At 41.8% G+C, this 26446-nt stretch overlaps 1 protein-coding gene across 1 annotated transcript in view; it reads left to right on the top strand.

The window, feature by feature from the left end:
* The first annotated feature begins 710 nt into the window (after nt 1-710).
* Nucleotides 711-26446, top strand: part of LOC134616326 (leucine-rich repeat and immunoglobulin-like domain-containing nogo receptor-interacting protein 3) — a 44978-nt gene continuing 19242 nt past the window's right edge. Inside the window, exon 1 of the mRNA XM_063461124.1 lies at nt 711-1167. The gene's annotated coding sequence lies outside the window, so the exon portion shown is untranslated. The remainder of the gene's footprint in view (nt 1168-26446) is intronic.

The following is a 26446-nucleotide window of genomic DNA, read 5'->3' as shown; positions in this document are numbered from 1 at the left end:
GGCTAGGTCTCAAAGACTTTGGAGTTGGACTTTTCACAAATGCAACTCTAGCCCAAAATGACATATGCCTCACCATCTGATTCAGATGTGGCCACAGCAGTGAATGGCCCTTATCATTTGTTATCAAGCCCATGCACATCGTCAGTCGGCACTTTCCTCTACCTGCTGGCACCCTCGCAAGGCTGTTATCATTCAGTGCAATCAGTGATAAAAAGAGAGCAACCTAGATGATGTAGGAGACAACTACGAATCGTGTAAAGGAGTAAATTAAAATACTGGCAAATTGAGCTCGGTTAACTGTGATTTACATGTACAACCCATGTTTGCTGGATTATTAGAAAAGTAAATTAGAAAATATTACTGTTTTCTAAATGACTGCAGTACTAGCAGTAGTAGTAGGAGCACTACTAATCCTCTTATCTATTCTTACAAATACATCTGCTGTTTTTCTGTCTTCTAATCTTTGCTGTCATTCTTTTTATTCTTTATCCAGCCCTGTTGTTTAGAGGCTCCCTCAGCCATACGCTCGGCAGCACACTGAATTGTGAATCCTAACAGCCTGAGCAGTAGCAGATAGAGAGTGACTGAGAAAAGTGAGGGAGGGAGGGGGTTGGTGAGAGATAAAGAGCGAGAGAGCAGCGAGAGAGAGGTGAGAGAGAGAGAGAGAGAGAGAGATGAAAAGCATGCTAAACGAGAGAGAGGCGCGCATACTGAAGGAGGCAGAGGCAACAGCAACAGCACGCTCCTTTCCCCATTCCTCCCTCTCTTTTCCTCATAATCCCACAGCCATACCGGAGGGAGATGAGGGCTACCCTGACCAGCTGATGAGGACCGGCTGAAAGAGAGGAAAGTCTCAGTGTGAGCCCCCCTTCTTATTTTGGGACGTTAATCAACAAGGAGTGAAAGGAGGCGCGTACACACGAGCGTGCCTGCGGGAGGGAGGGAGGGAGAAGGAGAGAGAGAAGAGGGGGATGAGTGGTACGTTTGGTACAGCTGCTGATGCCAAGGTCTGAGAGTGAGACAGACTGAGGGAGACCTGAGGCTCGGAGGGCTCGCACGTGCGGAGCGGCGTCAGAAACTTGTGGGCAACGAGGACAGGAAAACAGATTCACATACGCACACAGCTGGACAGATGAGGAGGGATCAGGGACCACGCTTCAGCCCTGGGTATGTTAACTTGTGCAGAACACACGCACACACACATACTCACACGGGCATGTACATCTTATCCTCAACGGCCACAGTGATTTTTTTCAAATAGAGCGCAGACACACTTGAAATGCAACAGTACACGTTTGCTGGGCTTAAGGGTTGACGACTACCCACCCTGACAAGGCTCCCTACTTGCCCTTAGATACTTGCAGGAAAGAAAAGAGAATGAACAAGAGAGGTTGTGTGTGTGTGTGTGCGTGTGTGTGTGTGTGTGTGTGTGTGTGTGTGTGTGTGTGTGTGTGTGTGTGTGTGTGTGTGTGTGTGATCATGCTTTCTTACTATCGCCTATCTGAATTGTGCACTCAACTAGAGGCATTTAAAAAGGCTTCGTAAGCTGACCAAGTGATGAATGTTAATAAACCTTCACTGATGGAATGCTGTCATGTTTCACATCGCCCGACTCTTCTAGTTATAACATCGCTCATTACATTACCTACATGAGTTATGCGCTCTGCTCACAGTCTGCAGTCTGTTCTTTTTTTATCTGAAATGATAACCTGGCTGAAAAACAGCTGAAGTGAGGACTTGTTTGCTCACTCTGGTCTGAGACATGAATAGCTCTACTTTACCCATACTACACTGCAGGATGCCATGTGTGGTAACGTGTCATGCGTGGTCGTGTGTTATGTCATGTTGTGGCGGGGGGCATATGGCAAGTATGCCTTAGGTGCTTTAGCCATCAGCCCCCCCTTTTTCTCTGAATCTAACACCCCCCACCTCGTTCTCAGTCTCATTCCTTTTCCACCATCTTCCTCCTTTCTCCATTTCCAATTATAGACTGTCACCTCTCTCCCTTTCCTCCTGATCCTATCTCCTGTTTCATTCTCTTGCTAAGCAATTACCTTTACCTGAATCTGCCCCTCTGGACATCATGGCTGGCTGGTTTTTCTGTCTGTCTCCTCAACAATGAAAGTGAAGGATAGGTGGTCATTTCATGGCCATTTTTTAATGGTTGCCTGAACCATGAGCAAAGGAGCAGCAGTGAAGCATGAGCACACAAGCCACTTCATGTTAATGCCACTCAGATAGATCTGGAACAGATACGTAAATATGAAGCTCAATCTGGGAGGAGGGGGGTGTTCAGTGTACAGATGAATTATGCCTCTAATCATGGAATCAGCTCATTACTTCCTGCTCCTCATTAACTTGTTTGGGTTTCTAACTTTATCGCTGCTCGGTCTTGTCTTCCTGAAAACTAAACAGGAAAAAAAACTCACTCAGACACTGCTGGCAGGCAGATAGCTCCCAGTATACAGGCAAACTTGCTGTTTGTGTCTGAGAGTTTTTTCTGCACTCACGGACTCTTCAGCTACCTCTATTCCTGTTGCTTTACCCTCTTTCTATAATCGCCACTGGTAATGAGCCAGCCTTCACACACGTATACAAAGACATGCACTTATTCCCACCTTCCCACCATCAGTATGACCCTTTAAGTGCAGACGCTTGCCAACTACCTGAAGCATAATATCGCTGTCCTCTCTGCTGCCAAGTCTGCGTAGTGTGTGAAAAGACCAAGACTGGAAATGAGACACTGTTGAATCAATGAGAAGTTAGATAAGAGAAAGAGAATGTCACGAATAGAAAGATGAAGAAGGCAAGCACGACATAAAATTAAACAGGAGGAGATTAAAGTGATGTAGTGAAAGGCTCGTCAGAGGGATATTTAGGACAGAAAGGGCTGGGAGTGTGACAGAAAAGTGGGAGAATGTGGGTGAAACTGTTTGGCCTCTGTGTTGACAGGTGCTTATTGCAGATGTGTTTTTCCAGTGAGTGGACATGCTGGCAACGTGATAGTTTTCAGCCACCCGTGGGGAAAAAGGTGATGAAAAAGAATGAAGAGGCAGAGATCATTGCTGGAAACAAAATCTTTACAAAAGAAAATCGTTTTTTGTACAAGTTGTATTTTATTTTAACTTTTTTTCCCCATTATTCCGTGTTATAGTAGGTGGGCACAGAGCTTGTAAAGAAGACAACTAACTTTCCAAACACCTTTATTTAGGGGTAGAAGCGAGCATATCTGAAATGTCTGTGATAAATCCACATTAAAGAAAAAGACTTATTCGCCCACATCTACGCCAATTACCATACTTTTCCGAGCAGACGTGCTTTTGCGAGGTTGACTGTTGTGCGGACATACAGTCAGGTCCATAAATATTGGGACATCGACACAATTCTAACATTTTTGGCTCTATACACAACCACAATGGATTCCAAATGAAGCGAACAAGACATACTTTAACTGCAGACTGTCAGCTTTTATTTGAGGGTATTTACATCCAAATCAGGTGAACAGTATAGGAATTATGACAGTTTGTATATGTGCCTCCCACTTCTTAAGGGACCAAAAGTAATGGGACAATTGGCTTCTCAGCTGTTCCATGGCCAGGTGTGTGTTATTCCCTCATTACCCCAATTACAATGAACAAATAAAAGGTCCAGAGTTCATTTCAAGTGTGCTGTTTGCTTTTTGAACCTGTTGCTGTCAACTGCCAGGATGAGATCCAAAGAGCTGTCACTACCAGTGAAGCAAGCCATCATTAGGCTGAAAAAAACAAAACAAACCCATCAGAGCGATAGCAAAAACATCAGGCGTGGCCAAAACAACTGTTTAGAACATTCCCAAAAAGAAGGAACGCACTGGTGAGCTCAGCAACACCAAAAGACTAGGAAGACCACGGAAAACAACTGTGGTGGATGACCAAAGAATCCTTTCCCTGGTGAAGAAAACACCCTTCACAACAGTTGGCCAGATCAAGAACACTCTCTAGGAGGCAGGTGTATGTGCGTCAGAGTCAACAATCAAGAGAAGACTCCACCAGTGTGAATACAGAGGGTTCACCACAAGATGTAAACCTTTGGTGAGCCCCAAAAACAGGCAGGCCAGATTAGAGTTTGCCAAACGACATCTGAAAAAGCCGTCGCAGTTCTGGAACAACATCCTATGGACAGATGAGACCAACATCAACTTGTACCAGAGTGATGGGAAGAGAAGAGTATGGAGAAGGAAAGGAACTGCTCATGATCCTAAGCATACCACCTCATCAGTGAAGCACTGGGGTGGAAGTGTCATGGCGTGGGCATGTATGGCTGCCAGTGGAACTGGTTCTCTTGTATTTATTGATGATGTGACTGCTGACAAAAGCAGCACAATGAATTCTGAAGTGTTTCGTGCAATATTATCTGCTCATATTGAGACAAATGCTTCAAAACTCATTGGACGGCGCTTCACAGTGCAGGTGGACAACGACCCAAAGCATACTGCAAAAGCAACCAAAGAGTTTTTGAAGGGAAAGAAGTGGACTGTTTTGCAATGGCCAAGTCAATAACCTGACCTGAATCCGATTGAGCATGTATTTCACTTGCTGAAGACAAAACTGAAGGGAAAATGCCCCAAGAACAAGCAGGAACTGAAGACTGTTGCAGTAGAGGCCTGGCAGAGCATCACCAGGGATGAAACCCGGCGTCTGGTGATGTCTATGTGTTCCAGACTTCAGGCTGTGATTGACTGTAAAGGATTTGCAACCAAGTATTAAAAAATGAATGTTTGATTTATGGTTCTTATTCTGTCCCATTACTTTTGGTCCCTCAAGAAGTGGGAGGCACATTTGCAAACTGTTGTAATTCCTACACCGTTCACCTGATTTGGATGTAAATACCCTCAAATAAAAGCTGACACTCTGCAGTTAAAGCATGTCTTGTTCGTTTCATTTGGAATCCATTGTGGTGCTGTATGGAGCCAAAAATGTTAGAATTGTGTCGATGTCCCAATATTTATGGACCTGACTGTATGTCTGTCTGGAAGGGGAAACATTGAGCACTTGAGAACATTGTAAGGTTTACATGTAAAAACTAATATTGTATTTAAAAATTTACCACAAGCTTCTATGCCCATTACTTTTAAATATATTGCCTTTTTAAATTGGTTGCTTCTTTTTGAAACACCCTGTCCTCTCAGAAAATAGAAGTTACTCCTCCACACATGTGAGACTTTTTAACTAAACCTAACATAGACCTGATAGAGCTGAGATCACAATGTTTAATGAACATGAATGCCTATTTTAAGCCTTACAACTCAGCATTATTATGTGTGGGCTGGGTACCTTTGACATTTAAACCAGTACCGGAACCTGGACTTAAGTACCGCCATCCAAAAGTACCTTTTCTCAATTCGGTTAGCTGTTGTCTGCTCCTCTTTTATTACAATTTTGAAATGTTCTCCTACAAAATAAGTCAACATTCCACTATTGAAAGATTTGGTTATCTATAACATTTTACACTCTACACCAGCTGCCTTGGTCGACAGTGTCTGTGTGTTAACGTCACTGTCACATGCTTTGCAAACTACTATAGAAGTAGATGATTACTGGTTATGGTTACATGTTAGGTTACGTACTATCTCATGTTTTGTGGGCGCCTCAGGAAGTAGAGTATGTTGTCTGCCAGCCAGCTGGAATGTCAGTGGTTCCATCCCTGTATCTGCATCTTCAAGTGTCCTTGTCCCATGTTCAACTATCTTATTGAACTCCAAGATACGCCGGATGCATTTGTGGGAGTGTGTGTGTGCTTAGATGCATTCCGTTGAATAGCAGATTGCATTTTGCGTTACAAACATTGCAGAGTAAAAGTGTAACCACATCTGAGTCTATTTTCAACTCGCCACTGCCTCATATGTTTTTTTGTTCTTCAACACATCGTCTCACTTGCTTTCTTCTTCTTTGACTCCCTCTGTTATCGCAATTTGACACTGGCTGATTTTGTATGAATTTTTAGTCGTAGTACTGATGCAATTTGATTTATACCCTAAAAAGTACCAGGTTCCTCTACCCGGCCCCAATTTCTCATTCAGCTCATTTCCATCAGCAGCGCACTTTCCTTTCAATGAAAAAGCTCTAACATGACCTTTAGCACTGAGCTAAATATTTCCTGGAGATGGTAGAGACCAAAACTGGAGCTAAAAATATGAATTTGTCAGATGGCTAGAAAGTGTGACTGTAAGTGAATGACTGTGTTTCTCTGACACTGAAGAATCTGTACAGTTGTTTTCCCTCCAGGGTTGTCAAGGTAATAGACTTTCAAACTCAATACCAATATCCAGGAAAATACTCTATGCTTGATACAATTTTTGAAAATTTTGACCCCATTCTGCAAGAACAGAAGTAATTGCAAGCAAGTCTTATTTTGAAAAATTGAACCAGACGCTGCCTGTATTTTAAAACTGACCTCACAACTGGCTTTAAAAAAATATGAAACACATTTTTAAAAATTATTGCAAAAGTAGAAAAGTTTATCATCTTGTTCACATCTTCCCTGCAGTGTCTATCTCACCCACTGTTCTCACTGCTCCACCTCAGTCTACAGCTTTTCTCCTCAGCTCTTCAAGACTGAAGTTGTCTGATTCGGCTGCTGTGCTCCAGATTTCTCTCTTTATTTGCTTGGATTAGTTCTCCACACATTCATCTATGGTTTTCTTGCTGGTCTGCACAGTGAGAAACTTCTGACTGTGCCCATTCTCCACATGTCCGTAATCTGCTCTGTCACGGCTCAATATTCCACCCGCGATCTGTTCAGCCTACAGTAATTATTCATCTTTTATTTAACTACAGTCAACTAGCTACTACGTTAAGGATAACAGGTGGCTAGTGTGGCTATTGGTTAATTGCTAATAGTTAGATGGCTAATATTGACGTGCACTTCCATGCTGTTGAAACGGGACCTTTACAGACCTCTGAAAGTGTTTCAGTGTTATGAATGTCCAGTATTTCACCTGTTATTGTTTGTGTGAAGTTGTTTACACTGTTTGTTGTAAATGAGTATCTGACTCCGGTATTAATTTTAGCATTGATTAATATCTGAGTATTGATTTTTATTTATTTATGTATTATTGACAACTCTACCCCTTAGTACCAAATATTTACCAAAAGAATGTGTTATCATCTGTAGGATAGTGCACTTATTGTGTTAACTATATAAGGCGCTCATACCCCACAGTTGTTTTTACATCTTGATGTGCAGGTTGTTAAAAATCAACACGTTTTCTTCGTTTCATCATTTTTTTCAGCTTCTTGCAGATCACCCCTCAATTTTGTGAGCACTGTTGTATTCTCACCAATACCAATCATGGAGGAATAAGATATATATAAAAGGATCAAGCTTCAGGGAGCAAAATTTGAGCATTATGTGTCCACTGGAGGAGACGCATGAAAAGAGGAAAGATTCTGGTGCAATGAAAGGATTTGATTGAGACGATGACCGGGGGTATGTGGGCGTGCTGAAAGAGCTTTTGATGTCAGTGTGTGCACAAGTGTCTGCACGCGCGTTTGTGTGTATACATGTTTGTTTGTGTGTGTGTGTGTGTGTGTGTGTGTGTGTGAGAGAGAGAGAGAGAGAGAGCACAATGGTCGACCTTGAGGTCTTAAGAACGAGGTCCAGTGTGGCGGATTGTTTTTATTAGATTGCTCGATCGCGAATGAGGTGATTGCACGGACAAGGGCAGAGAGTCACATCCACACCGCCCACGTCTACCCACACACACACACATCCATGCTCAGCTACACACACACACACAAACACACACACAATAAAACACCAGTCCTTATTAAAGTCTTGAATTGCAGTACGGAGGCTCATGTTGCATCAGAGGTCGCTCAGAAACTGAAGTTAATGGTCTTACTTCCAGTATCATTCAGCGTGTGTTCGGTGAGGTTATTAGGCCTTTAAGGTGCTGGCCGCTGGTGTAGCCTCCCATGTACAGCGTAAAGTAAAGGGCATGATTCCAGTCAATAATGAACAAGCAGGCGGCTGCTGCAGGCCAAATAACATGCAGGTGAAAAGTACAACACTTCTGCGGCCTCAGCCTCCTCCTTCTTTCACTTGCTGTTTCTCCTTCCTTCACTTTTTCCTTCGTGATGAATTATTCTTCCTCACACTTTTGCCCTGTTTTCCTCATGCTGCCCTTTCACTTTCCATTTCTCCTTCTTTAATTTACTTTCTCGGCTGCGTTTTCTCAGACGTGACCCCTGAGCGCTCCAGGTTCTGCTGTTCATTTACTATGCACATGGTTTCTGTCAGTCTGTCTCCGACACATTCCTCTGTCTGTCTCTTTTGTCTCCCAGCTGCTTGGGTCTGATAGGAAAAGTTTTAAGGTCACCTGCTATCTCTTGCCTAGCTCTCATAATGAATTAGCATTTGGCTTTGCTTCATTATTCAGTCTGACACAACCATCCCTTGAGTTATTCTCAATGTCTTTACAATTAAACGCTCAAATTCAATTTAGCGATGATTAAGTAACTAAATCTCTCCTTTCTAATTACAAAACTCTCCCCTGCTGAGAGATACAAAGTCCTTAAAGGTGTGTCCATCCCATTTTCATGTTAAAGAGTTTAACACCAGCTTGATAGAGCCGCGAAAGAGTCTCATTTTGCCGACGTTAAGTGCTTGTCTTGTCTTTTAAAAGAAACCTTTCATTGTTGCATGTGTGTGGCGCTTTTGTCTTCCTTGACACCTCACTCTGAGCACTCCTAATAAGGTTTCTTGCTCATCCACACAGAGCAGAAAAATAACTGTTGAAGACAAACAGCCTTTTGTGGCAGCATCGCATAACTGCATTTAATGTCACACTCTGCCAACAGCTATTACTATCACAGTTCTCATTCAAAACAGAGAAAAAGGAAGTCATGGAAATACAGAGACTTTGTGTTGACTATGAAAAATACACAGCTTGGCTCTTAGAGTTGTCACATTAAAGCTAGCAGTTAATGACCTTGAACAGGCAGCGCTGTGTTGACGCTTACTGTGATTCTCTATAATATCTGCAAATTTCATTTCATTTGTATTCAACCGGCATTTGAAATACATAAAAATGAACATAAAAATGAGAAGAGGCTGTTTTGCACCAGCACATTCAGACTTATGTCATCAAACCAGTAGTTCACTGCAATCTCCACACCTCCGCCTGTTTACACCATTGCATGACTTTTGATTCTAAATTTTCTCCAGAGTTTTATCATCTCTCAAAAACCAGACGTCTGGGTACTCATCACTAAGCAACAATGTCTTTGCTATTCAAATCAGCCTGCTGTTGTGCTCAATCAACGGCTGTTTCCACTGTCCAATTGGCCAATTAGAGCTGTACAGACGGGGTTAGTAGCAGCACAGAGCTAGCAGTTTAAGAACATTCATGAAAGGAGTTGCCACATTAAAAGAAAACAAGTGGTAAGACCTGCACCTTTGTAAATAATGAGCCGGCGTCCCACATTAACTCATCAATACTACTCAGACCTCAAGAGAAAACCAGATAGCTTCTAGTATCCAAAAGAGAAATCTTTTCCCCCGCCTGCAGATATCTGTTTACAGAGGTTTGTGTACCAAATGTACCAAATCTAAAATTAAAGTGTTTATTTGATGAAGTGAAAAACATTAATTTCTCATGAGAAATCATCACTGTGGCTTATGTTTCAAATGAATTTTACACTGGCAATCATTACTGAGTGGTTTAGAGAAAAGCAACCAAACAAAAAATGGCTTGGATTTAGGAGAAAGACGCCCTCTCTGCTTTTTTTTTTTTTTTTTTTTTTTTTTTCAGGAAATTAGGATTAAGAGTTTCCTTTTTGATAAAGCATATAGTTAGGGCTGGGTCAGGTGACCCTGAATCTTTATTTAGTTACACTGCAATCAGTCTAGGCTGCTGGGGGCTTCTTTTTCACTCTCTATGTGTTTATACACCACTCTACATTTAAACATTTGTTGTTGTTCATCTCTGGCTCTCTTCCACAGTGTCTCCTTTTCCTGTCTTCCTCCCTTAATTCACAGGTGGTGGCTTTGGATGGCTGCCCCTCTCTGATCCTGCTTGTTCCAGAGGTTTCTTCCTGTTAAAAGGGAGTTTTTCCTCCCCGCTGTCGCCAAGTTCTTGCTCATAGCAGGTTATCTTATTGATGGGTTTTTTCTGCATTATTGTAGTGTCTTTACCTTACAATATAAAGTACCTTGAGGCGACTGCTCTTGTTAATTGGCACTATATAAAAACATTTGAACATAACTAAGACAAACTTAAAAGAAAAAAATATATATACTTTTTTGAGCAATGTAGAGAAGCCAGCACATAAAGAGACCATGAAAGGAGGATTTCTGAGATCATGGAGGATCATTGGTTCTCAAATAAATTAGTATGTTAGTAAAAAGCTCTGAAAGCTCTGTGTGGCCTTTAAGTTAGGAGTAATTTGTGATACAACATCTGTGTGGTTACCTTTTAAATGAGACTGCAACTACCTTGAATTTCTTACTCATGGGCATTCAGCTGAATCAGAATGGCTGACACAAAAGCTGAGCTTGTTTTAAGCCTCACCACCTGTTGCAGTAAAAGGAACTGGTTCCAACAACTCAGAGTGTGTGTGTGTGTGTGTGTGTGTGTGTGTGTGTGTGTGTGTGTGTGTGTGTGTGTGTGTTTGTAGCAGTCCTCCCATTACTTCACCTGCATGAATAAAGGAATCGTGTTTCTCAGACTTCATTAAAAGTTGATGCAGGTCATGAAGTGTGCGGCTTTGCTCACCGCAGATGCTAATGCAGGTCAAGGAGATAACGTTCATGCGTGCATATGTGTGTGTTTGTGAGAGCGTACCCATCCCTGCCTTTTGTTAATTGAATGTTAATGCAGGTTAAATTGTATAACCTTATCTTTTAATAATGCAGCTGAACTAAGGATAACACACAGGATATTGTGGCTCCACGTTCTACTCTCTGCTTCTCTGCTTTTCTGTACTCCATCTATGTGTGCGAGATAAAGGAGGTGAAAGTGTTATTACGCAGTTGTGTGATAATTCATTTTTGAATTCATGTGAAGCCCTGAAGTGACCTAGTTTGACATCTAAACATACTGATGTACAATATTCTCAAAACTGCTGATGCAAGTGATTGGTTTCCACAATCTGCAGTGTGTGTGTGTGTGTGTGTGTGTGTGTGTGTGTGTGTGTGTGTGAGTGTGTGTGTGTGTGTGTGTGAGTGTGTGTGTGTGTATTGCCATGTAATGCCATCTGTAGGCCCAACCTTTTGGGCAGGGGGGACGTTATTCATTAATTCTAACAGCATGATTTCGAGCCATGAACACTCTTCAAATGTTTGTGCGCATGTGTGTGTGTGTGTGTGTGTGTGTGTGTGTGTGTGTGTGTGTGTGTGTGTGTGTGTGTCTGCAGTGCACGCTCTTTACACACATAAGGTCAATGAGTCTCACTCGTACGCTTCATTTTCCTCTTTCTCTCTCTGTCGCTCTCTTTCTCTCTTTCATCTGTGATTCTCAGTAGATGAACGGCTCTCTGATCCATAAGAACTCTGTTAAGGAATGCCGTATTGCTATTGATTCCCTCTCTGATCCCCCAGTTTGTACAGGCACAACACAAACGGTGTGGCGTTGAGAGGACGGCTCGGCTGATAGCTGTGATGGAGTGTTGTGCCCCAGTCCTGCAAATTGGATTTTAATGATTCAAGTATCATTTTGTGAACACTGCTCACTGCTCCCCACAGACATTAAAATGTGATTTCCTCCACAAAAGGCAGAGAGAGAAACGGCTGGAGAGGAAAATAAAATGTTTTGGAGAAGTTGAAATGTCTTTAAGGGCAATTTACATTTGTGTGACTGTGTTTTAGATTAAAGTCAAGCTAACTTACTAAGCAATCAATAGGCAGAACTAAAACTGACAAACTGAAACTTGCAATTACCAGAACACAATATTTTTTCTTTCATTAGGAGAACTAGCTTTCACTTGTTGATTGAAATGATGGGTCTTATGAAATCTAAACATTATACAAATGAAACAGACAAAGTACGACACTATACATTATAGCTCAAGCATCTGCCTTGTTTTTCTTTTCACCCCTGCAGTCAATCACACCACATCCACCCACCAGGTGTTGTGTGGCTTTATACCTGCCATCTAGCCTTTGTTTTTCTGTCACATCATGGAAGGCTGGTTCCTCTTGTTGTTTCGCTCTTGTTGTCTGCTTCCTTGTTGTCCCAGTTTTCCACTTGTAAGCTTCAATTTGCACTTTAATAACCCACTAAAACTGTTTCTGCCTGCCTGCTCATGTCTGCACTTGGGTCCTCCTTCTTCATCTTCATGTACAAACTGGGGCAGAGTGGGCTTGTTGAAAAGGGTAAGAACTGTATATAATCATGATTTAGAAACTACGAAACTATGACAACGATTTGAACCATAAATTTCCAGTTTGGGTTCATTACTCAATAAAACCTGGAGTTGCCACTTATTTTCAGTTTCTTGTGCAGCTTCTAATATTTCACCGTAGTTCTTCTTCTGTTGAGATTTCAGTGAACAGTAGGTGAATCAGCTAAAGGATACGATGTCTCTCTCAGGTCCTGTGTCAGGTTTTTTCTGGATTTTTTCCAATTTCTGAAGAACATGACTTTCAGATGCTGTTCATCTGGTGTAGATAGTTTTTTTAGACTATCTAACCATTTATTCTTTTGTCTTCAACTTGTCAACTTAAGGACACAATGCACACCAAGACGAGATATGCCAAGGTTTTGTGCAACAGCTCTTTGGGAATCAGTTTGTTGGCTGATCAAGCTACATTATCTTGGGCTTTTTTTTAAAATAGATTCAGCTAAATACATGGGAACAAATGATGTGTTTTGTGACAAGCTGCTAGTAACAAACTGCTAAAGATAAAGTGTTGAAATGGTAGTTACCTAAATTTTGTGTAAACACAAAACTAGCTCATCACTTGAGTTAGTCTGTATAATAAAGTCTATGTATAAAGAAATGAGAGGTGGCTCAAGACTTTTGCACAGTATTGTATAACTTTTCTAGCGTGGGTCATGCTTGGGTACTGATGAGAAACACCAGAAACAGATGAAATGTTTTCACAACAAATCCTTTTTTTTTCTTCTTTTTTAAATCGCTTTATCAAAAAGTACTTCATAGCTGTGGTATCATGAGTGTTTCCTCAGGCACAGAGTGAAGAAAAATCCAGTTTTCTATAAACTGTATCTGGCTTGAATTTTTGTTTTCTCACTCCTTTGGGAGTAATTAGTCTTGTTCAGTGTAGATGGACGTATTTTCTCTGCTGTCCTTCAGCGCTGACCCCCTATTCTGCACACACACATACGCACATACATTTCGCTCTGAGGGAACACAGATACAGACATTACTTCTGCCTCACTGCTACACAAACAGGCTTGCAAAATGCCTCAGGACAGTTCAAGCGTACACACATATATAAACAGAGACCCACACATTCATCCAGGCTCGCATGTTCGTCGTCACCCTTCCTGCAGAACTGGAGGCATGTGAAAGTCACTTGGGCATGCCAGCACATGCGTGTCGTTGTTGTCTTTTATGCATGTCACGTATAATAAAAGGGCCAACAGTTGAGTCACTGTGCATATGTATTCAATATCTGTTAAAGTTCGTGTAGACCTGAAGGTTAGCTGCCTCTTCAAAGTGATAGCCCTCTTTGGTTGGCTTCTCCTCTCGTTTATACAGCAAAACTGCCTCAAATCATTCGCTCCATTGCGTGTTGCCTTTTAGCAAGGCAGTTGGGGCATTTTTGTTTTATTATTTGAAAACAAAGTACAGACAATAGAGGCTGCAACCACAGAGATCCTTCTGTCTCCCTGAAAAGGTAAAACAAAGACAGCCTGAATTATTAATGTGCACATTTACATTCCCATATATAAAGAGCAGCTCCTCATCAGCTCTTGCGTGACAGATTCTGTAGTGCCATGTGTCCCCTGACTCACTTTGTTACAACCGCTTGTTAAATTGAGGTTTGCTTAAAAAGGACACAAGCCTGTGGCAATTTTGCCTCTTCTTCTACAGATCATCTTTTTTTTCGTAAATTACTAAATTGACAAACGTTTTTCTAGGTGGTCTTTTCAGAAAAAAAAGTTAAAGAATCCTATGCAGTGTTTTCAGTTCAGTGTAGCATAATCATCCAAAATCCGCTTTATCATGTATTCAGTTTTCTCTTATCATTACTATTTGTCCTCATCAAGACTTCATCATGACTAAAGACGCCAGGACATACCTTTAACACTGACCTACACTTACAGTGCTGTGAGATATTTATCCCCTTCCCACCCCCATCCCCCCACCCCATATTTCTGACACTTAAATGTTTCACATGATCAAACAAATTTAATATTAGTCAAAGAGTGAATACAAACACTGTTTTAAAATGATAATTTAATTTATTTTGGGGGAAAAAGCTAACAAAACCTACCTCTCATTATGTAAAAAACCAATATCCATTGGTCTTGAAAAAGCCTCCAGGGACTCCAGGGAACCACAGTCAGAGCCATTATACAAAAAAGGAAGAAACCTGAAACAGTGGTGAACTTTCCAGGAGTGACAGCCTACCAAAATGACTCCAAGAGCGCACTGTCAACTCATCCAGGAGGTCACAAAAGAACTCAGAACAACATCCTGCAGGCCTCATTAGCCTCAGTTAAGGTCAAAGTTCGTGATTCAACAATAAGAAAGAGACTGGGCAAAATGGCATCCACGGGAGAGTTTTTGGAGATAACCACTGCTGAGCAAAAAGACCACAAAGGCTTATATCACACTTGCCAAAAAGTATCTTGATGATCCCCAAGACTTTGGGAAAATTTTCTGTGGACTGACGAAACAAAAACTGAACATTTTTTTTAAAGTTTGAGTCTGACTACATGTGGTGTAAAACACAGCATTTCATAAAAAGAACATCACACCAACAGTCAAACATGGTGGTGGTAATGTGATGCTCTGCGGCTGCTTTGCTGCTTTAGAGCGACTTGCTGTAACTCAGAGCTTCCCAAAGTGTGGGGCCCACCCCCTAGGGGGGGCGCAGAGCCATTGTGGGGGGGTATGAAAAGGGAAAAAAAAAAACACTTGGACACTGCTAGCACGGGGCACCCACACAAACGCAAAGCAGGAGATGAAGCATCACTGAATATGTTTCCAAACCAACTTCATTCTAAGCCAAAGACTAGAAAATATGGTGAAGTATATCTTCCCTTTGGTTTCACCTGCACAACTGCCAAGGTAGGTCTCCTCTGCAGAATTGCTTTTCCCTTCGTCGGGAGCACGCGCTGAGCTCTTCAAATCACAGACAAACAGTATCCCATATTCTTGATTTTTACTTCACAAACACTTGTTGTAATGACTAACTACTCCTGACATTTTGGACATGTTAGCTCTTTATACAGTAAAGTTACAGTGGGATACAAATAACATCAGGCCGTTCCTGCCACGATTTGTTCCCTCGGTTCAAATCACGGACAAACAGTATCCCACAGCTGTTTATGTTTTTGAACCCATTTTGCACAGAGAGGCATTTTTTGAAAAATGTATTGATAGCAAAACATTTTTCTTGTAAAACAAGGGGGGGGCTAGCAAAAAAAGTTTGGGAACCGCTGCTGTAACTGATGAAAACATGAATTCTGCTCTGTACCTGATGCTTTGGCCTAAACTTAAACAGGCTTTTCATGCCCAAAAACTCTCCAGTGTTGCTGATTTAAAACAAAGAATTCTTCCACAGTGATGTGAAAGAGTCACTGGCAGTAATCACAAATGCTTGATTGCAGTTTTTGCTGCCAAGGGTGGCACAATCAGTTATCAGGTTTAGGGACAATTACCTTTTCACACCGAGCCAGGTAAATTTGAATAACATTTGTCCGTCAATAAATAAAATAATTTTAAAAACTGCATTTTGTATTCACTCTGGTTTTCTGCGTAGATTGGTTTGATGATCTGAAGCATTTAAGTGTGACAAATGTGTTTAGCAATGTTGGCTCACAGCATGAGGGCTCTTCTGTGTAGAGTTTCCACACCGTCTCATGGCAGCATGTGAAATGGTCTTGACTTTTAAACTCCTGATTTGAGTAGATACACAAATTTTACATATTTTTTTCATGTTCCTCAAGCTGAATTTCCCAACATTATGTTCAAGTCTCTGAACATGACAGCCGCCCACCCCATATGTACAGATTCATGTCCGCATCCACTTTTAAAAGGCAAAAGATTTCACATCTGGATATTGGAGGGGTCGTGGTGGAGTGGATCATTTCACACCAGAAAGCCAAGTTCGAGGCACCTCACAGATTTTCAACTCATTTTGAAGTAAATAACTCTCTTGGTTATTTTTAGCCATTAAAAACTGCTTGGTTAGGTTTAGAAAAAGATATTGGTTTGCGGTAAAATGCAACAGTTACCACATCTTTTAAGGCTTTGTTGCCATGGTGATGCCTCCTTGCTTTTCTCAGGACAAAATACACGTTTCTGAAATTAATATCATTCATATTAAATTCAAAACTTTGTACTCACTGATACAAAAAAGATGAAAACCTGTAATGCAACACTCTTACACCGTGTTATCCTCAGAAAGAACAGGCTGTCTTATTCAGCTAACATCCAGTCCTTTGATAGTGATAAGCATCATGATCTGACTCAGCCATGACTAATAATAATGGGAGAGACACAACTTGAACCAAATTTTAACAGTTTATTAACCAAACAAAGAAAAAAAAACCAAAAAAAAAAAACCTTAACAATATTTAATGTGTTAGTCAGTGTTAAAAGTGTGTCAGCAGCTGGATGAGTGATCAAACATGAAGCTTGTGTTGTTGTGTAGGGTAAGCAGACTAAAGCCAAACAAACAAATACAGTAGTGCTGGGTGAATGAAGAGAAAGATGAAAGCTGAGACACCCGGCTCTTAAATGCTCCAGGGAGGCTGGCCGGGCGCTCTCAGTTCCACTAATTAACCCCACCTACCAGGAACATGCCAGAAAACACAGAGAGACTACATGGAAAAACAGCAGGACCATCACAAACATGAGTTCACTTGGGGATGTTGTTCATGTAATCACACTCATTTAATATAGTTCTTTGGAACCATTCACCTACTACAAGTAGTTAGCATAAACAATATTAAGCTGCTCCACAATGGAAGTAATTAGCAGCAGCATGTTGACCAGAGACCACAGAGCGTGAATGACGTTTGGCAAGTTCAAGCAAGCAAGTGCGAACAAAATAGCTGCTGGTGACGCAAAGTGCACAGGACCCCAGATCAACTTTTTTCCAGGCAAGCGATTGCAGCAACTACCAATGAGAGCGCAGGATACTGTTGATTTACATGCAACCTGCTAGTAACTAGGGTTACCTAGGCAACCAGAGCCTGGAATGTCAAACAGAGCCTGGTTCTTCCTGTGTGGACTTACATGTGGCCTTAGGTAGTCAGCTAAATATCGCCGATCAGTCATGTGACCAAGGTGTGGGTCTCTTGTTCAGTCATGACCAAGCAGTAGCCTGTCTGTGTTTCTCCTTCACCCACTCACTCACGATTCTCGGTCACTCGTTCGGCTCTGGTGAGTCTCTAATTTGAGAGGACAAGAATCTGTGCAGTGAATAGTTTGGTGTGATGGCTAAGTTTACCTACAACACCCTTTGAATGTACCATGACTGGGCTTTTTAATCCCCATAATGTGGTGTTCAGTTAGCATTTGATTCTCTCTCCTTTCAGTTTTCCTCGCCGGGTGTCAGCCTCCCTCTCAGCTGATTCTTGGTTGATGTGGCGTGTCTGCTATGGCGTCATGTTTTCGTGTGGGTTTTTACACAAAAGCTCCTTTTGAAATATTTATCTCCCAAACCTGTGCACCCTTTCCCCATTTGAGAGCCTTGTTCTCCCCCTCTCTCTGCCCCTTCCCGTTTCATCTTTGTTTCACACTTTTTGGCGCTCACCGCCTATCCCAAGCCCCCCCTACTGTCTCCTCCTCCTTCCTCCTTCCACCCTCGCCTTTTTCTTTTTTCTTTTAAACATCTAGTCATGAATTTATTATGTGAATCAAAATAGAGCAATGACTCTTTGTCCCCTTCGCTGCATGTCATTGGTCTAGAATGAATAATTCAGCCACTGTGGTTGAAATTAGGATCAGGGAGAAAAAGGGAATTATTTTGAAGCAGTGCTATTCAGGCTATTTTCGAACGGCGAGCTGTCAGCGCCTTTCCTGCAGCGCTCACTCTTTCTTCTCCTTCCCCACTTGCTCTCTCTTATTCCTCCCACCAGTTCACTCGCTCTACATGAAGATAGAGACAATTCTTCTGTCTTCTGCGTCCTTGGGAAGGACTGCATGATAAGCAGAGAGGATAGGATTGTCACTGGATATAGTCAGCTGTGTTGTTTGGATGTGTTTTTTGTCTGTTTTTACATGATGTTTGTGTATTGATAGGTTTGAACATCACCCTGTATGAATCCTTAAGTCAGTGTGAAAACATTATTATGAATGCTGTTTGCTTCTTTTTTCTTTTTTTTTTTGCAGATTTCTGTTGAACAGCTTTGATGGCAAAACATGTAGCTGACAGCTTATGTCAACAGCTTCCTCCTTTCAGAGGCATCCATTGATCTCATTACAGAGCGCATGCCGTCTCACTGCTTGACACCAATTTAATGTTTGCTGTTTAAGATGACAGTTATCAAATGGCCTAAAATGAGTCCCGCAAGCTCTCGGTTTGACTTTCATGATACTTCATGAAAAGGAAATAACAGGAGAGAGGATGAAATGCTCCTCACTTTGATTCAGATGGCCTTTTCGAGGTCCAAATGCTACACTGACCGCTGCCGGCAATGGATCTGATAACCCTGTGATGGTGTGACAGAGGCCATCAAGCAATCTGCCTCCTACACATCCATACATGATGCCAGCACTGCCATAAATGCAGACCCGTGGCGTTGTACGCACATAAGGTCGATCATGCAGCTGAGTACACACACATAGATGCAGATGCACACTTGGATGATTATTCTCTGCCTCCTGGGGCATCATTGAAACTTTTCAGCCATGACCTCGCTAAGAGGGAGAGAGGGAGCGAGATGAGCATTAGAGGGAACAAAAATGAGGGATGAAGAGAGAGTCCTTGAATTTTAACTGGATGCTCCCTAGGGAGAACTCCAATCATCTCTGTGTGTCTTCGGTGCCAGAGTCCCACAGCTTCTTTTAGGAGCTCAAGGACCCTGACAGCTCTACTGTTCTCTCAGGGAGGCGGGTCTGTCATCATTGACTTGATAGCTGCTTTTTGGGAGAGAAATCATCTGACTAATCAGCTGTTAAGGGTTTCTCTTATCAGTTTTTAGTGTGGGGTACTGACATTCCTCCTGCGGTGGCCAAGTCTTCCAGAGAAAAGGATGTACCAGAGGATAAATGTCACTATCGGTTATCACTAATGTGATCAGGGTTTCAGTGACCTCATCTCTTTGGTAGTAGCCGTGTTTTAAAGGAATTTTCCTGCAATGTGGGGATTTTGCGTACATTTCTCTCAGTTATAAGAGACAAATTAGCCAGATTATTTAAAAGGAAGAAAAGAAGTTAGATATAGAGACAAAATGCAGTTTTTCAACCAGGTTGTAAAAATATTTAAGTCCTAAGATGGGAGATCTTAACCCTAATGCAAATACAGACTTACAAAGTCACCTTGTGGTTTAATATCAGTGGAAGCATCCCCGGCATACAAACTTCACATATTATCAATTTAAATATTAATGTTAAAATCATGGTATGCAAAACAAACAATGTCATTATGAGAAGTTGGCCAAATGATTTTGATTCCGATTACATGAAAATATATGTTTTTGCTGTTGAGGTGTGTGTGAGCAGACACGGACTGGCAAATAGAAACTGTCACAGTTAGGGATGGGTATCGAAAACCGGCTCTTGTTGAGAACCGGTTCCCACTGTTTCAATTCCTTGGAATTGTTTGCCATTTTTGCAAATGATTCCCTTATCGATTCCAGTCGCCCCGAATGACGTCACCACGTTGCGGAGCATCATTTACCTGGCAGGAAACATGGCGGCTCAAACGCTAAAAAGTTTAGTTATACTTTGCGAGAACGGATGACAAAAGGGCAACTTGCAGACAGAGAGACAGACAGAGTCTGGCTGGCAGTTGTCGCTGCAGTCTACCGTTAGCGTCTCCTTTCAGGCCAGGATAGATGAATGTCACCGAGCAGTGACTAAGTTTGTGGTAAAAGGCTCGCACCCATTTGCCACAGCAGATGCCCCCGATTTTCAGTAAGTGAATGTGTTTAATTGTAGGCAGGGACATTACTGGATATTCTTGTGTAATGGCTACAGAATGATTTATGTTATACTTTGTTATTGCTACAGAAGAATATTTATTTTATTGTTTTACATTTACAATTTTTTTTCCTGGGGACCCTGTGACACCCCATTGAAGAGCCGTAGGCTGTGGATCTCTTAAGATCTCACTGTTGGGTTTGTTCAAAGAGATAGATATAAAACAAAGTTCTAAGCTAATCGACCTTAGTGTTCTTCTTTTTTAAAAAGAATCGATAAGAGAATCCATAAAGAATCGAATTGTTAAACAGAATCGAAAATGGAATCGGAATCGTGAAAATCTTATCAATACCCATCCCTAGTCACAGTGCTGTGAGTCCAGATAGTCGGGTGTCAATCAGCAAACCAACCCTGACCTATCTGCAAACCTGACATCCTATTTAGTGGCCAGAGCTTGCTCCCCCCTCTCTCTCTGGCTCGTCTTACTTTATTCTCCATTTCCTATCGTGCGCGTGCACGTGTGTGTGTGGTTGTTTTCATCATTTCACCTTTTCCTCACTTCTCCTGCAGCTCTTATTTGTTCAACAGCGGTTATGACCTTTCCAGAAACTTCCTCCCTTGTGATCTTTCTCGTCTTCCTCCTCTTCTTCCTCACAATAATCTGTTTCCGTCTCTGAAGCGTTTACAAAGCCTTCAAAGACATATGTGTGTATACGGACATGTCTGTCTGTGTTTGGAGAGGGTGGGGTAAATATCCTCCTCTGGGATCTGTGGTGAGAAGAGGATCCGGAAAGTGTGATGATCACCTAATGTTCTGTGAAGCACCATCATTTTACACACACACAGAGCTGTTCAACACACAGATACACATATGCTCTGTTGGTGTTGTACAACCGCAAGCCGAGCGGCTTTATCACTGCTTAGGGATTGTCGCCTTTGTTTCCTCAGTACAGAGGATTCGGCTCTCTCCTCCACATTTCCTGCTTTCTTTTATCCCTCATCTCCAACCTTGTCACTCTCCATTTCGCTCCCCTCCCCACACCATCCATACCCGTGGTTTTTTCCCCTAACCTTCACCTCTATTTCATCGTCCTTCTCTCTCCCCCCTTCTTTCTCTTCCTTCATCCCCACATCTGAAACGGTGGCGGCGGCTCTTATTGGTTGTTCCGGCAGAATCAGAGAAATAGACAGCCAATAAGCTTTCAGGCTAACAGGGTCACCATTATCCATGAAGCAGTGCAATTACGCTGCTGTCTACATTCCTGCCATGTACGCATATGCCGTGCTTATCCTTATACCTACTCTGCACGTTTCAGCTGTGCATGAGCATCCTTTTTGATGTGGAACAACACATTTATATGATGTCACGGTCTTCCTCTTTGCCTGTATTTTGCAATATGACCATTTTCCTTAAAAATAGAATAAGAAATTTAGAGAGCTTGAATGAAACTGAAGGTGCATTTGGGATCAGTTTATGCATTCAGGTCAAAGCTATGTACATATTCATCATAAATTCTCCCCATGCGAATCCAGCACCATGCTGCTCTTCAAAGACTGCAGGAGGAAAAGCTGTTACACTGCTCCCCTCCCCCTTCTTTCTGCTTCCAACTTGTTCCTTTTCTTTGCTGTTTACTTGCCACACAGACAGTTATATATTTGTACCAGGCTCAGTCAGTCAGGCTCTGTTTTGTTCTGTGGGATGATGTGGCCTTTTAACTTGCCACTGCTGCCTTGCGATTAAAATAAATAAATAAATTAGGATGTTTAAAATGCTAAATTTCAACCCTCAGACAATTTCACTGTGTTATTCAGCAACATCATGATTTCTGGGCCCCTCTTGTGGCATTTGACTGAGCGTCAGGCCTAATTTGCATCATTAGATTCTCTCAACTGTGGAATAGCTTTGACCTTCCTCCATCATTAGTGACAGAGTGAGACAGAGTGTCCCTCTTACCTCCCTCCCGTCTGCCTTTTTCCTCCTCTTCCATCCATCACACTCACTTCTTTACGGTCCTCCATGTCCATTATCTCTTCCCCTGATGCCCAGATCTATTCTTCACTCATATTGTGGTTATATTATGCAGCTTTACACTTATCTATTTCAATCCCCCACGCCTCATCAGTTGGTTTTCATCACACTTCGTCCTGCACCCTACGTATTTGCGGTGGAATATCAAGGAAGTGTTGGCTATCTTTCTTTTAAATTCCCTGTCCGGCTTTCACCTATCTTAACGAGCCGGAGAATTGAATTAATTTCCTTGCTTCTGATACCACAGGGACATAACAGCACACTCACACACTGAAAAACACACGCCCATACACACTGAGTCGTACAGGGTGAAAAAATGGGCTGTTGCCTCTCAGGTGAGATGTCTCCAGGGAAATGTTTTCCTTCACACGAGTCGCCTAGTTATCATCGCAATCTGCAGCCGCACGGTTGGCGCTGACAAGAAGACGTGATTTCACTTCCCAATGACCGGCCCTGGGGATCGCCGCACCATCTTGTTATCTGGAAAGTCATTAGCCTTTAGAAGGGAAATTACACCAGAAATGAACTCCCTTCATATCCCGTCTAGGGCCTGGTAATGAGAAATGCAATGGCAGAGTCTCCTGTTTGCGCCAAGGAGAAGTTTGTCTATCGGTGTGAGATCTTGTTTTATCCCAGTGACCTACTAAATACTGCAATGCCATGTAAAAATATGCCACATAGGTACCCTGAATGGGAAAAGAAAAACATAAATGGGGAAATACCATACTGCCACCACATAAAGCTGATGGCGGTGGCCAGTTTGTGTTTTTTTGTATTTGGGAAGCATGTGTGAGATAATTAATGAGTCATTTCAATCCACACCAGTAATAAGGCCACAGATCCCTAAAGGCTGAGACTAATTCAGGGCTGTTCAGTCACTTGTCATTGTGTCACTCAAAATGATTTCGCGTGTGCTTTCTTTTCGATAAAATGGGTCAACTTTGATTAAAAAAATTTCATCTCCCAGTTTTTTTCTTCCAAACTTGCAACATTGCTATTAATGTAATAATCTCTGCCCTTCATGGTTAATTACACCCGAGGTTAAACAATTGCCAAGCTAAATGCTTCTCCTCAGTACGCTCATAACATGTAAACACAGGCTTATTCCTGTGTGCACAGACACAATCTGTGCAGCTCTGTGTACCTTCAGCAGTGCAGGTACCAGACTTAATGACTTGTAAGTCATCACTCTGGATATGGCAGAGCGAGCTCTTCATTATTCCTGAAGAAACATGGTCCATATAAGGAGGGCAGATCATTTCCCCAATATCACAGTAGTGCCTCTCAGATCTGATATGAGAATTAAAGGTTGATTCTGCACATCCTTCAGCATGGAGAGCGTGTCAGTATTGGCTCCAACCTGCTGAGTAATCAGGCCAACACTGAATAACAAGACCACACATAGTGTCGTAACTGTTAAATGATGATGAATAAAAGGCAAATATGTGTGCAGGGAAAACCTCACACTTGACTCACAATCTTGTGATAGGCAGTAAAGTGAGTAGAGAGTTTAAGTTGCCTGCACGTAAGTTTGTACAGGTGACTTTTGTTGGGGTGTAAGCCAGTCTGCTCACTTTTTAGCCCTGGCATCCTACTACTGCTGCCGACTTAGTGGAAAAGGCCAGTGCACACATGATTTATGACCCCTGAACCCCCAGATCAGATCGCATCATTAGGAGCTGATGTCACGCAGTAAACTGGGAGTCAACTAAAAAATCTAAACAGGTTGAGCAGATGCACACCTGAGCACACCTTAGCAGAGACCATATGGTGGCAGGACTATCTAATAAGACTCCCAGATTGCCCTCTGTTGCGCTGTTGTTACCACACATACTATACCTATATGTCTGCCTGTGTGTGTGTGTGTGTGCGTGTGCGTGTGAGAGAGAGAGCATGCTGTGTGTGTTTTTCATGTGTCTGCGCTCTCAGTGTGTGTAGCCATGTGCTCAGGTTTGAGCCAGAAAAAAACAGGTCGAAACACCGCGGGGTGTGAGAATCATCAGAATAGCTACAGCTAATTAAATGTGCCATGCCTTTGAGTAAAACAAAAAGATCCATGTTCACTAAAAGTGAGCACTGGCTGAAATGCTTTTTGTTTTCAAAGCATTTCATTTTTGATGAGACAGAATAACCAGAAGAACATTTAACCTCTTCTGTCCCAGTAACCAGTTGATGGCTAATAATCATTTACTTACATTTTAAATTAGCTGTACTATTCCAGTGTTCTAATAATGTGAAATTAGAAATTGGTGTTCTAATCTCCAGATTTCCAATGACTACATATTTTAAACAAATTTTAAAAGTTTATATACATTATTATAATGGTCCAGCAGTGGACTCGGATGTGGGATTTGCTCATCTTTGCATGACATTATCACATGAATGAAAATGTCAAACAGGATTATTTTTCTAGTTTTTAAATAACAATGAAGGTCAGATCCATTGAGGAATATCATGTTTTAAGTTTTGCCTGTACCAAAAATACGTGATATTCTTGGTACAGGCAAAGAATATGCCTGTACTTGCGATTCTTCGGTGGATTTGTTGACAGCGAGCGTATAGATGTTAAATGCGGCTCATTCTGGGCAAAACAGGGAGATCCACAGCAAAATAAAAACTAACTCAAAGCTGAGCCAAAAACAAACAAATCTGTGGGTGTTTCCATAGGACATGTGGCACAAACAAAGGATAAGTGCAACGCAATTAAATGAAAACAAAGCTGGCACATAAAATATAACTGTATTATTACAAAAGTTATTAAAACTTATGAATGAATGTTTTTCACGTAGAACACAAAGGGTTTCATCCCCAACATGTTTTTCTTTTCTTTCTTTTGTTTTGACTTTAGACACATTAACTTCAGATGAACAACAACGCACGACATATTACGCGGTGTATGTATGACTTCATCAGTCTTTCACATCATTCTGGAGGTATTTTGACCCACATTTATTAACAAGAATTCATTGAGGTTTGCAGCATTTATTTGTTCACAGGTCTCTTAAGGTCCCGCCACAGCATTTCAGTCTGTTAGCCTCTCGCTTTCTCACTCTTTCTCTCACCCCTCACTCTCTCACTCTGTCTCTCACGCCTCGCTACTGTCCCTCGCTCTGTCTCACTCTGTTCACTGCGTTTCGTCAGTCTGCGTCTCAGTGTGTGTGTTCCCGTACTTACTGCTTTACTTTGATAGTCTCCTGCCTGGTGCGCGTCATGTTCAGTTTTGGGTCTTCCGGTCTCGTCTGTTAGATTGTTGCCAGCTGTGTTCCCCAGGTGTTTCCTCTCTGCCCTGATTCCCTCTCATGTATTTATTGTCCGTGTTTCCCTCCATCCAGTGCTGCGATCTCCCTCATTCGCCAACTGTGTGTTCTGTCCTTTTGCTTAGTTTACAGTTTATTCCAGTTGGATGTTATATTTCTTACAAAACAAGTCCAAATCATAACCCTGATACCACCGTGCTTAAAAGTTAGTTTAAGAGGTTTGTGCTGACATGATATGTGCGGCTATGTTTTTCTCCAAAATCTGGGTCTGTGTATTTTGGCCAGATATCTCCACTTTGATCAGATCTGTCCGAAGGACATTGTTCCAGAAGTTTTGTGGTTAGTTTTGTTGCAAATTTGTAAAGCTAAGCACTTTCTCTGAACATTGTATGGTCTGACCTTTGGGTGAATTTGCTGGTACATCCTCTCCTGGGAATATCTGAAACTATCTTGATGGTTAGCCACATCTGAATAAGCTTTCTCACTGTAGAATGATGAACTTCAAATTGTTTGGAAATGGCCTTATAAACCCTGCCAGACTGATGTCTTTCCTCAGTGGGATCCTGGTAAGACAACTGAATCATCCAGACCTACAAATGTCTAAAACTTTTGCTTTTATTGACATGCTCACACTTGAAGTGGATTTATTCTTAGTTAGGTGCTAGGTGGGTGCTACTTACCTGCTTAATTCCTGTAGTAGCACTAAAGCCGTATTTAGTTTTTCACACACTGTTGCATTTTGGCTTAATTTTTGTTAAAGACATGATAACACAGTCTAACGTGACCATGTATGGCCCAGATTATGTTTTTTAGATTAATTGTCATGCATTTCTTTTATCTTATTGCACATACTATACATACAGCTCTTAAGGGAACACACAAGCTATCAAAAT

Source organism: Pelmatolapia mariae, linkage group LG18 (assembly GCF_036321145.2).
Source record: "Pelmatolapia mariae isolate MD_Pm_ZW linkage group LG18, Pm_UMD_F_2, whole genome shotgun sequence".
NCBI classification, from domain to species: Eukaryota; Metazoa; Chordata; class Actinopteri; order Cichliformes; family Cichlidae; genus Pelmatolapia; species Pelmatolapia mariae.
This window is presented reverse-complemented; position numbering and strand designations above follow the sequence as displayed.